Here is a 13,380-nt window from a genome sequence, read left to right on the forward strand (position 1 = left end):
TATTAAGCTACAGATCAAACAACAAAAACTTTGACTTAAAATATCCATTAAACTTTTAAAGCTTTTTCTTGAAGGTATATAAAATTTAATGTATAACAAAGTATAATAACTACATTTCATTGTGCACTATGTGAAAAAAAAAACACCTTGTGCTGGATATTCACTCATCTGCTGGATTGAGTAAAAGTCTCCTCAAGGATATAACAACAGCAATAATAATAATTATTATTTTGGAATAAAATTAGTTTATTATGAAATTTTAATTATTACATAATTATTATTTCTTTTATTCAATTTTTTCGTCATGCCCATGGGAACAATTATGAGTGAACTGAACCCCTCCCCCCCAAAAAAAAATTCCTGGCTACGGCCATGGAGAAACCTGTGGTTACGGCTCTGAATAAATGTCGAGCATGATTTTTTCCTTCGAAATGTACCACCTTCTATAACAGCAGGATAAAAATGTCCTCCCTGCGAGAGACGGTCGTTAATTCATCATTGCCGAAAAGCCATAAAAAAATAGTAAAGAAGTCAATAACTGCTTTATTCACATATGTACTGTAACAGGGTAACTGTATGTTGATGTATGCGTTGTGGTATCTTCACTGGCTCGCTCTCGTACCAAAGTTGAAAACAGCGAGAATGGAAAGAAATATAATTAAGAATAGAAATATTCATCTTTACACGGTGTATACTGTCAAAAGCTTTCTTAAATTACATATCATCCTATAAGTCCTGTGCGCAGCATGTTACCTGTTCGAAAAACATGAGGTAATGCGGAAAGACGAAACGAGTCGGAATGAAGCTATCAGCAATTTTGCAGTTTCCAATATTTTCCTAGAGGTGGCAGCACCGTCATAACACCTGCTGCTGGCGCTGGAATGGTTGGTTCGTTTCATTTGTGCCGTGTGTTTACAGTTCGAAAGTGAGGTGTGTGAAATGCGTGTAGTGGTGTTGTCACTGTGATACAGTTTGGATTAACAAGTGTAACATTGTGTGCATGTTTTAGGAAACAAAATTGGTGCGGATTTGTTGGATTAACCTTGCCTACGAAGGGTAAGTAAAGCAGACATTTCAATGTAGAGCGGGAATATAATCGCAACTGGTGCTTCCGTCGTGGTTTGATTCAAATTTTCGGGGGGAAAGGTTTGTGTGAGATTGTCAACAAATCCCACAGCAGTTTTCTGGGTGTAGAATCGAAATGTTTTGAATACAAGATAATTAAGATCAACTGCAGAACTGCTTTCATGTCAATTTTAGTGCGAAACATATGCGATTCTCAGAACATAGAGGTGGCTTCAAAGTATTTGCTCCAGGGCATTCTTTTGGCTACGTAGTGCTTGTCTGGCAACTTCATTGGTTAACAATTATTTGTCAATATATAAAACTTCATTGATAATGCATTCATGAAAGAAAGTTTGCGTAGTTTCTTTACTGGATAAAGCATAGAGGTATTCACATAATGTTTTCGGCGGTGTAAAATTCCGGTACGTACGACTCTTTCCCAATACCTGAAGTTAACCTGGCAATGAAACAAACTAAGGGGGAAGTCTGATCTCGGTGACCTTGGAATGTTCATAAATGATGCCTCGGGATGTTATTGCCTGTACCAAATTCGTTTGTTGATAGGGTTTCGCCGCATTCTTTGTTGTAATAGTTAGTGGGTTTTTACACATGTTCGGATTAAAATCGACAACAAAAACACTTGCAAAATTATCCTTCATTGCATACAAGTTACCTTTAGTATTTGATTTTGTCCATGTTTTTAGCAATAAGAAGATATGAAATATTGTAGACATATTCACAACAACATTTACGAAGATGGTAAAATGAATTCTGGCAAATCATCGAATGTCTGTGTTATGTTTTTTTTTTTTTACAGTAAAATCAAACTGCAAATATAACTTACACGACTTATGTTGCGAAATGCATCTTTGTTCGATTCTTGGGCAGGTCAAGGATTATGCCGATTCACCATCAATCACTCTCACTCTGGGTTCCCCATTGACAGTTCTCGTGCATCGGGGCTTATCTTCGACGCAGTGGTAACGTCGTCACCGTGTGTTCAGGGGATTCCGGGCTCGATACCCGGTGGAGGCTCGGGGGGTTAGGATCTCACCTTCAACTGTAGGTCCAGTTCCGATCAGCCTATTCGTGCACAAAGTGGACTTAAAACTTAAACCCTGTGCATTAAGGCATTTGCCCATCTGGTCATGTGCCACTCTTTAAGAGTTAGAACAGAAAAACTTAGGTTTGGCGGGTAAATAAATAATCCAGCATGACGCAAATATGATGACTCATTTTTTTTCGAACTGAGCATTAAGCCCCAATGAAATTTTGGGAAGCATCTTTATGAAAGCAGTTCCTTTGTGGAGGCAGACTTTCAACTTGTTTGAAACGGAAGTAAGTAATTGTTAATCTTGGCGGTTATCCTTACCGTCCCCACTGTTTTGAGACATGTCAACAATGAAATTGTGACATTCACTGTTACAATTTCACTTTTCGGACATTGAATATGCATAAAGATGTTACGTCAATTTGTTTAATAGGTAATTTATTTGAAAGACACATTATGGTAAGATGGAAATTGTGCAGAAGTATACACTTGTTTGTAAATTAAATAACACTGTACTTGATAACTAACATACATGTTTTGTTTTTACAAATCCCGGTGAGGTAAATTTGACATCCAATTTTACCATATACATGTGGCCACTTCATGGCAAACTAAGGAATTTCTATTCAACAGATGCGATGAATGAGTTGTCGATTAGACATAATGTCTTGACATAAAATGCAAACGTGCATTGTGCATTTTACCTACGGTGTAACGCAGTGAAGGCTGTGACTGAACTTAATGGTTTATGCCTATATTGGTGCATTCCAAGGGAACGTATGGAAAAATGTTTATGATGGTACAGTCTATATAAGATAACATGAGAGATGATAAAATCTGTGAGAGGTGCTGCCAGCAGGAGTGTGAGAAACTAAACATTAAGTGCGGGGTGAAAGGTGAGTTTGAATAATGTTAGAACAAGAATAATTTGTAATAATTCCTAAATATTCGTAGGACTTTATCTCGGGTAAGCTTCATACAATATGCAGACTGATGATTCTTTCAATGCGGGCTATGTTTTATGACGTCTTCTCCCCTGAATCTCTGCTATAGAGGACATCGTTTTGTGATGTTCTCTTTTTATTAGGGGTTAAAGTGTATTGTTCTGATTGACAAAAATAAATATCGTAACATTTTTTGGTGACACGTGAGAAGTTAACTTTCCCGTGACGTTTTCATTATTCATCCCTATCGATATTCATACTCGAGTGTTATGAGAAGGAGAGAGAGTAAATTTCAATTATTAATTAAAAAACAAATAGAAACAGTGGCTAAGTTTTTCAACTCACGACCCCAGGTCGTTCGAATTCAGCCAGGACATCGGTGTGTCTATTGTTATCGTTCATTCTCATAGTCATGATTTTCCTAGAACGGCAAATTCCGACGTGTTCCTTTGCTATTTTAGTGTGCATGGTTTTGACTAATTAAAGGCGGCAAAAGTACTTCAACATGGTGTTTTTTTTCCTTATGCGGGCTATATTTTGGGATCAAATATCGCCGTTATTTATGTTTTGTGCTGGAACTAGTTTTATATTACGCAATACATTGAAATCTGCGGATTAAAAAAAATCTACATAATTCTCGAGGGGATGCAGTGCATGAACGGCCCCGGAATGAGTGGTAAGTTAATGTGGTTCCTATTTCCTATTGAAAAGTACATTGTGAGCAATAAAACTTTCAATTTATGTCTTTGCAAATTTACAATAATAGTAATTTAATAGGACACTACTATTGTTTACTTTCCTTTAATCTTTTCCAACTCTGTTTTTGCTCATTCAGCGTTCCCCTTTCCTCGGCGATGATTCCCCCCAGCTACCGCAGCAATCTAACCAGACGTTCAAGATTTGAATTGTTGACGGGCCTGATAATAAAGGCAAAAGAGCCTTGCGCAGTGTGCAGATCCGCGACACTTGTTCATCGTACTCCCTCGTGGAGGGGAGAGGCAGAGCGGAGCATGCTTCCTTATGGCCGGAATTGAACTGTTGGAGGGGAAGGTGCGCGGAGACTTTTGGCCGAAGGTTCCTTTCCTTGTGGTCGCTCTATACATGACATGTCCGTGTGGGTGTCCTTGCAAGAATTGGCAACACCGAAGGAACATGTGGTGGCCACACACTTCACCAACATTGTGAGGAAGATAAGGTCCTAGTTATTTTAAGTTTGTACAGAACTATATCTGATTAACAAAATGATGAAAGCCGCACACAACTATCCACTCTTTTGTGGGGAGGGGGTGGGCACGAACCCAGAACTCCCCTTCAAATCGAGGGGCCCTCAGTTCGAATTCCGAGTACCGGTAACTCACAGATGTGTTCCTCTTATTTCATTGATCATCCAGTCATTGTAGATAAACTGTTATTCACCACAATTTGGGGTAAGGGGCGAACCTTTTCAAAGACACCCAAATGCCAAAATCAACGTGGTGCACTCTGGACTGCATTTAGCAGACTAACGAGGCTCTGGCGCCTGCAGCCAGGCTAATTCTCTGTAGAAATTGTGTTGTGTCGTCCATATGTATTTGTGATTCTCTCTTCATTCATCTCATCGTATCACCATCGTCGCGATAAAATCGAGAGAAAAGCGACGTAATGAAACATAACTAATTAACGACAATTAAATTAGCAAAAAATTCAGTCTCCACATTCTTGTACGAGTATGATAGAAGTGGATGACAAATTTTGAATCGTTTATTAAATTTTATATTATGAAACTTGTATCATTCCCTCAATTACTATGACGCAGGCGCGTCATCTCGTGACCTTTTCCCCTGGCATCCCTGCTATAGGAAGCAAGGCCTCCCTCAGAATTTTTTCTCGGGGGGGGGGGGGGGGTGATGAGATTTCTCACATTTCATCCCCGGCAGTAGAATAATTTGCATATGTACTTAATCTGTTGTCTTTCGCGGCACCCCTCGACCCCATTTAAATTATATGAAGTCTTTCCAGATATCTCAGGGGGGGAGCATTCCCTCCCCCGCCCCCTCTACGGGCGCACTTGGCACGAAGACGAACAATTCCCTTTATTTATCCACATTTACAAACCTTGACTATACACCGGATAACGAGCAATGACTTTGACGGCTTCTGTCTCTTATCTTGTATCAATCCGCCAAACGCCGTGAAGAGCTTTTTTTTTCAGGGGAGAATTGGCGATTGCTATCGAGCCAACGAAAAAGCAGTTAGACTTACTTCACGGATGTCTGCCAGGTCATTGAACTGTGTGTACCCTAGTGACGTACAAATGCCGTGTGTTGGCAGGTCGTGTTCTGACTAACAACGTGCCTTCACGTTGCTTGTCGGCAAAGGCGGTATCTTCTCATGTATGTGTGTGTGTGTGTTTGAGTGAGGGGCTGGGAGTTGGTTACCTGCTTTGTCGTCGATCATTGGCTTTCTCTGCAAATTACACTGGCGGTTAACCCACCACTTTGCTCTGTGTACCCATTGTCTGTGAAGTTGTGTTATCTGCAAATATTAACATTTTAAACCTTAAGTTATACCACATGACTTTGAAATATAGTTTCTGAGGTTTGGTTTTCTACACCCAAGACAAAACTAAAATAGAATTTATTTATTTATTTTTTAAGTCCACTTTATGCACAGAAAAGCTAATCGGGACTTGACCTACAGTTTAAAGTGGGATCCGAACCACTGTGCAATGTGCCTCCACCGGGTGTCGAAAAAGGGACCCCTTGATTACAAGGCGACGACGCTACCACTGCGCCATCGGGGAAACCCATTGCGAAAATAGAAGACCAGAAACGTTGTTATAGATGCAATTTGCCATCTAATAAGATTTGAATTTGGTTGGCGCCAAATCAGTCTGGTTAATAATAATAATGTTGCCAAACTTTTAATGGCCAAGTTAAGGCCACATACAGACTTTTCTTCCACTCAACAAACACATAAAATTATGCGCGAAACATTAAACGCAAATATTTGGTCGGTGCAGCGGCGGCTCTAAGGGGAGAGCCGCCGTGCCATAGCTCTATCCTCAGGAAAATCACTTGCTTCGCCAAAATATAGTTAAATTAATACATTTACGAAGGAGGTGGTAGCCATAAAACAACCAGCCGTGCCCGTTTTCGGCTGCCACGACGCGAGAGTAATTCGCATTGTGTTAACATAGTTGCAAACCAGATAGAAGTGACTAATTCTGACCGATTTGTAATGCTCGTTGGAGAAGTAATTCGCGAGAAAGACACTTTCCTGCCTACTTGGGAGGAACGAACGCAAAATTGTTTACCAAATGTATATAACCATTTACAGATTCTAAGTTCAAATTGCAGTACAGCGTAAGTTAGCAATTTCTTTTTATCAACGTTGTGAACATTCCATAGATTCAGTAACAATTTCTTACTCTTTGTCCCCCTTTTCCTGCTTTCTCAAATGATTTAGCGATGTTTTGAATACCGTGAGCTCAGCTTCTTATACAGAATGTTTCAAAAGTCTCACAACCCACACTTTGAAAATGTGTATCATAAAAACCGTAAGAGATATTTACACCAGGTTTTCTGCATTATAAAGCCTCATCCATTGAGATATTTTTTATTGCATAAAATTATCAGTTTACGCCATACAAAAAATTAGATAAATTAATAACTGGCGGAAGTCAGAGTTAACATTTTTCCAGAAATGAACTTTTGAGTGTGAAAAATATCTAAGAAATTGTCGAAGGGTCATAATTAGATAATTAGATGTCTGATGACTGATACCATGTCAATCTATCATTTACGACCAATATTGGTCATGTGCAATATTTGATGGATTTTTGACTGACGATTTTATTGTTTGAGTGAAAAAGTGACATTTTCGGGACCTATTTCCGTAGGTGGCAACACAAGCAGGTCGAAATATTGTCAACAGACGCATGCAACATGTGCCTAAGTATTGGCATTTTTCATTTACATGAAGAATCATAAATCAAGATTTTGTGCCGAAATTGAACTCTTGAGAAAATCCTAGACTGCCCCTGGTTATCCTGAATTCTCGTCGCTAACTTTCCGCCGCTACTGTGCCTCTTTTTTAAATTGATTCAGCATGGCGTATACATTGGAGCAGCGTGTGTGATTTTCTGAAGAGTAGCTATTTTACTACAAATTCTTACACTCAGGTGCAAGAAGTTTTCAAAGAAAAATACCCTGCTTCTGCTGTACCTCACAAAGCAACTGTTTTAGGACAAGTCAAACACCAACAAATGATCCCACATCCCACAAATTGTTAAGAGTTGGTATTTATTGTTGAAAATCAATTCTCAGATGTTCTCTTCAAATTAACAATGTTTTTTTAAATAATGTAATTGCTTTTATTTGGATAAATGCTAAAATAAATTTATTAACCCAGTGATAGCCTACATGATCAGTTTAGTGCAGAGAACCAGGTGTAAATATATATCTTACGTTTTCATGATATACATTTTCAAAGTATGGGTTGCGGGACTTTTGAAACAATCTGTAGTATGCACAATTGCTAGTAGGTGGTTTCCTGGCGCCTGATTTTCAGAGTTGGCGCCTAGCTTTGAAGCAAATTTTTCGAGCACTGACCATTTAGACAGATGCGTCTAAAGAACAATCCAGACTTTTGTACAATTGTAGATCCGCAGTTCATTTAGCAGATAATCGTATTTAGTTGTTAGTAACACCGATTGTTGATGTACCGTCTGCCGTGCTGGGGTTGTAAATTATAAACAAAGCAAGGCGAGAATACCGTGTTCGACTCGGTGTGTGTAATTGTTCATTTTCTTTTTAGTGAAGTGTGTGTGTCGGATGTTGTGTGAAAGAAAGGGTAGTCAGTGAAGATGAGTCAGATTAGAGCATTATTACATATACCGTTTTCGAAGGTACTATACGATATTAAATTAAAAGTTAAGCAACTTGACCGTCCCACGCCAGATTTAAACATCAATTCTATTTAAAAAAAGAAAAAAAAATTGGCAGAGGTGACAGGCGTCGAAATGTTAATAGTCGCATTTATTTCCTAAATACTCTGGCCGACCTCCGTGCACAGCATGCTACGACGCCAGGGATCACGGGTTCGAATCCCGGCCTGGGCATGGGTGTTCTTTGTGAGTGTTTACTCATCCTTATCTTCGCGTTTAGCCAAAAGTAGTACAAATGCGAAGTGAAAGAAACCAATCTTAGGAACTCTGAATTTTTGTCTGCAATTTTAGTTAACGAAGTTCCATTAAAATTACCTCTTTCATTAGATTTCTATGACATATGCTAGCGAAAATTTTTCGATTTCTTGATCACGTTGGCACTACCCATCATAGTAGCTGCCAGCCGCCACTGGGTTGGTGCTTATATATATATTTTTTATTTCATCCGTTAACAGGAATACAATAATTAATTAATACAAGTACACAGGTGGTAAGATGAAACATTGGTATTGTAGTCTAACAATACACAGTCACAACAATACTTACTCAGTCAATAATGTAGTCGCCTCCATTGTCAATGTCCATCTGCCAACGTTGGGGGAAGAGTTCGATGCCTCGCCTGTAGAACTGCTGTTTTTGAGTAAGGAAATCAGTTAGCCAAGTTTCAAGAGCAGCTTCATCAGGATAGACTTTCCCCTGAATGTGATTAGAGAGCGGAAGGGGTGGAAATCTGTTGGCGCAAGGTCAGGGAAATAGGGAGGGTGCGGAAGAGTTTCCCAGCCATAACTTGTTTGGTCAATTTGCTTTTTTCGTTTAGTTGGGCTTAGTCACGCTTTCCTCTTCTTGAAGTTGACAGAGTTGGCAGAACGAAGCAGTACACGTTGCTGCGAAGGCTGGTAACCGCAGTAGCTTTCCCCCTCCACACGATCCCGTTCGCTTGTCCAGAAATACTCAGGGCAGAGTATTAACATAACCCAACGTGACGTAACATACCCTCATGTTTTTCCTTGTGTAAAATCAAACTTTTTGGGACTTGTAACACTTTCCCCTCCCATGGCAGACACACACAAACATATACAGGGCCTCCCCGATGGCGCATTGGTAGCGTCGTCGCCTTGTAATCAAGGGGTCCCGGGTTCAATACCCGGTGGAGGCACATTGCACAGTGGTTCGGATCCCACTTTAAACTGTAGGTCCAGTCCCAATTAGCCTTACTGTGCATAAAGTGGACTTAAAACAATAAATCAACCAACAAACATATACATATTAGGGATTTAACGCCTCCACAAATTTGTTTGGGAATCGGATTATAAAATTTATTCAAATATGTACTACGATGGTATCGAGACAAGACGAAGTCTCAAGCAACATATACAATAGGAACCCTCAATTGATAGATATGTTGCTTTTCTACAGTGACGTGCACTGAGAAGTAGCTAGTCTAGCAGAGATAGATCAATCAATCTCACATGTCTAATTATTTTGAAATCACAACATTTATTGTCTTGTTAAATCCACAGTTCATATGCAACATTTCTTTTCACGCGCTTTTCGTCCCTCGGTGCGATCCGCTGGCAAAGCTGGCCTAGCTCGCTCTTCCTCCGCCTCACCAATTCCAGGTAGAAACGGCCGCCCGATGGAAAAGGGAAGATTTCTGCCTCTACCCCCTTGTCCCTCGCCCCCTGTTGCAATGGTTGAAAGCCCGTGTTTTCAGGTCCCCCAGTCTATCTCCTATAGGAGAGATAGGGGATTGGTTTCCCTTCGATTTCTTTGTAAATCCTCTAAAGAACTTAGGGGGAAATTTTCTGCAGTACTTATGTTCTCTGTATTTACACAACCTTTTACACGTTGTACAATATGTATGTATAATATGGGATGTAGTTTTATTATTTATGAAATGGGAACGTGTATGTGCAGACAATAATGTTATGCTTTCTTTCTTTTTTAAAAAATATGGAATATATAATGATTAATTTACAAATATTTGCCCAGGCTCTCTCTCGCTCTCGTTTTAGTAGTGTTTTATTTAAATATACTAATCTCTTGGCCTCTAACGGATGGGCATTCGTACCCGTGATGAGCGCGCATTCTTGTTCCTATGTCTTGTACTCTGCAGTGAGTAATGAAATAATTTGGAATGAAAAATGTATCTCAGAACTCAAAAAGCCAAATGAATATTATTGAAGAAACTACAGAAAAGTGTGTTTTGTTACCTGTTTTGTTTCTGTGCATAAAGTGGACTTAAAACACCAAATCAAGCAACCGTGGGGGAGTGGTTATCACAGCGCGCTACGACACCAGGAGTTCCGGGTTCGAACTTCGACCTGGGCATGGGTATTCTTTGTGTTTATCCCTTCAGAAATTTTATGGTTTCACCTTCGCAATTAATCAAATGTGACAAAAAAGCGACACTAAGTAACAAAAATCAAATCATTGATTGATTGCTTGCCTTGGTTTATTTTACTTCGCTTTCCCGCGATATGATACGATAAAATTGATGAAGCGACACACACAAGGAATACCCATGGCCAAGCCGAGATTCGAACCCAGGATCTCTGGCTTAGTAGTCAAATCAAATCGTTTTTTATTTTCGAAAGGGGGTGGGGGTTACGTGTATTTTTCTTTAGTACTCATTCATCATTTTGCAATCTTTTCCTGTTATTGACGTTCTATTTTTAGGCATACTGGGCTCTAAAGGGGGGAGTGGTATGACTCACACCAACCCCCCCCCCCCTTTGAGCACGCCACTGATTGCTACCCCAAGTGTCGACGTCACCGCACGTCACTGCTTTTCTGCCACTTTTGGCTAATCGGGATGACGTGATATAATTGATGAAGGGACAGTCATAAAGAACATTCATGCCCAAGCGGGGATTATAGTCTTCAAAAACAAAATTTTATTCTGATGATATAAAATCAGGTATCAGAAGCTCACAATGTAGACGTAACTATAAATAACCAGATATCTATCTGTTTAGTAAAATTTTTAAAGCTCATACCGAAAGTCTCGAATGAGACTGAGAATCTAGTGACACTAAGTCTCGGTCTCGTCTCGATTTTACAAAGCCTTATCTATCCTGCGGCCACTCCTAAAAATAGGAACCATCACTCAGGTTGGGCATTATCAACCTGAAAGTTCCTAATTCAGTGGGGTTTGCAATGTTTCCTGAATGCTGAAATTACAGTATGTTTCCACCCTGTGTCAGTCAACCTGGTTGCAATTGTCTTACGTGCATTCATTTGTTTTTGCTTTTCATAACAATCGCCTTTATACCTTGGGTTATACCTGAGATTTGCAACCACATCGCATGCATGTACTCAGTAAAATAAGTAATTAAATGGCCACAATGTACAGTCGTGGAATGAAATATTTCCCCCATGAGACTACTGTTATTAATGCTATATGAGGGAAGTATTTTTTACCATGACTATAGTACATCATTCCCACAGGGCCTGCCACTCCAGACAGAATCAATGTTGGGCAATCTGGTAGTCTTTATTATACCACAATAACCACGGCCCCGCCTGCTATGACGTAATTTCTGTGGTTCTAGCTAGATATCTTTCTCCACATAAATCGAGAGTGGAATGGAAACCCGGATGCCTTGAAGTACGTGGCTCTGGCCAAACGCAAATTAGCTGGAGATCTCTTACATGGGCGCATTGTGAGGTTATCGGGTTTCCGCAAGAGGGCGGTGGAAAGAAGGTCGCTGCTGCAGACAGAACTTTCTTTGAGCTTGTTTTATAACTGGTGAGTGCATTCTCGGTGACGCTAGTATGTGGCGATCGAGTTATATATATCGTATAACACCAGTCTGATGGCGAATCGTCTTTCTCTGCTTTGTGTGTGTCAGTGACGGCGGTAGGGAAAAGTGACTGAGGGGGGGGGAGAAAATATTTTAGGGGAGCAGTCACATTAAAGCGCCCGAAAACAGTACACATATATAATGATAATAGTTATTATTATTATTACATTCATGTGTGGTATTTTGTGTTTGTCCTTTATTCAGAGTGGACGTTTACTGCCTAAATTTAGTTCTTGATTACGAGTTTATCTCCATATGATTCGTTTTAATAAAGGCATTAATTATTTTTTTATTCGTGGGAACTGCCGCAAGAGTTGTTGTTTCTAGTGGCTTATTTCAGTATTGGATGATAGGTAGAAAAAGTTATAAAATAGGTTCTCCATTTATAATTTTATAATTTATAGTCTTTCTGAGATGAAACTACTGATATAAATATTCAAGTTATAAGATAATAATATAAATGACGAAAAAAAAGTTTCTAACAGTTTGATTTTCTTGCAGAATAAACATGACGTTGGAAGAAATTAATTTTCTTAAGTATTAGAAACAACGAAGTGAAGTGCAATTCTCCTGCAGGAGAATTCGCTTTGGAGAACACATTGCCAACTTCTGTACGTCCAAGACTTGACATTCCTTCTTCTCAATAGCAAAGACAGCCAAATGAGGCAGCTGGCATCCCGGATCCTGTTTTGAGCAAGACTTTTTAAAGGTTTCAAACAAGAAAATGTTCTTTCACACGCTGCATTGGAAACTGGTATTGTTATAGAGAATACGAGGGTCACTATTTATATTTTGAGCCTTGGCAACACTGATTGAAGTTAGGCGCTATTTGACGTTTGCACGAAATCGTCTGGCATTATTGACCATAACGTACTTCAAATGTTTTGTCAATAGCTTCATTTGTGTTGTTTATGTTGCCTTGGAGATTGCGCGACAAAAATAAAATGGAATTAACTCGTGAACATTTCGGTGCGTGATTTTTTACGATTTTCGACGTGGATTATCAAGACAAGAGTGCATCGATCAACTTACTTCCACATTTGGCGATGAAGCCCCATCCTTTGCCACTGTGAAACGCTGGTATAACGTGAGCCATTCGCTCACCGACGAGATTCGCGAAAGTCGTCCAAAATCAGCTGTTGTTCAAGAAAACATTGATGCTGTGCAAAACCTAATACTGCAAGATCGTCATGTGACATACTGTGAGATTGAGGCAACCATAGGCATTAGTTCCACCAGCATATATAAAATATTACATGATCATTTAGCTGTGAGAAAGGTATGTTCTCGTTGGATCCCACACAATTTGACAAGAACTCAAAAAGACGCTCGCGTCAATTGGTGCAAACAAATGCTCAATAAATACAATCGTGGTGCTTCAAAAGACGTATATAAGATTGTAACAGGTGACTAATCATGGATATATGCATATGAGCCGGAACGTAAACAGCAGTGGCGTGCGGTGACATTTAAAATAGGGTACGCAACAAGTGGCCAACCGAAATGAATTATGGGGGCCAGAACCCCCCCCCCCTCCCTGGCCATCATGTTATTCAGAAAATAACTTTTTTCTACAATTTTATAATG

At 39.6% G+C, this 13,380-nt stretch overlaps 1 protein-coding gene across 1 annotated transcript in view; it reads left to right on the plus strand.

Moving 5' to 3' along the window:
• Nucleotides 1-880: 880 nt before the first annotated feature.
• Nucleotides 881-13,380, plus strand: part of kst (spectrin beta chain, non-erythrocytic 5 kst) — a 372,152-nt gene continuing 359,652 nt past the window's right edge. Inside the window, exon 1 of the mRNA XM_083122546.1 lies at nucleotides 881-1,056. The gene's annotated coding sequence lies outside the window, so the exon portion shown is untranslated. The remainder of the gene's footprint in view (nucleotides 1,057-13,380) is intronic.

This window comes from Lepisma saccharinum, chromosome 5, assembly GCF_977018435.1.
Source record: "Lepisma saccharinum chromosome 5, izLepSacc3.1, whole genome shotgun sequence".
Classification (NCBI taxonomy): Eukaryota; Metazoa; Arthropoda; class Insecta; order Zygentoma; family Lepismatidae; genus Lepisma; species Lepisma saccharinum.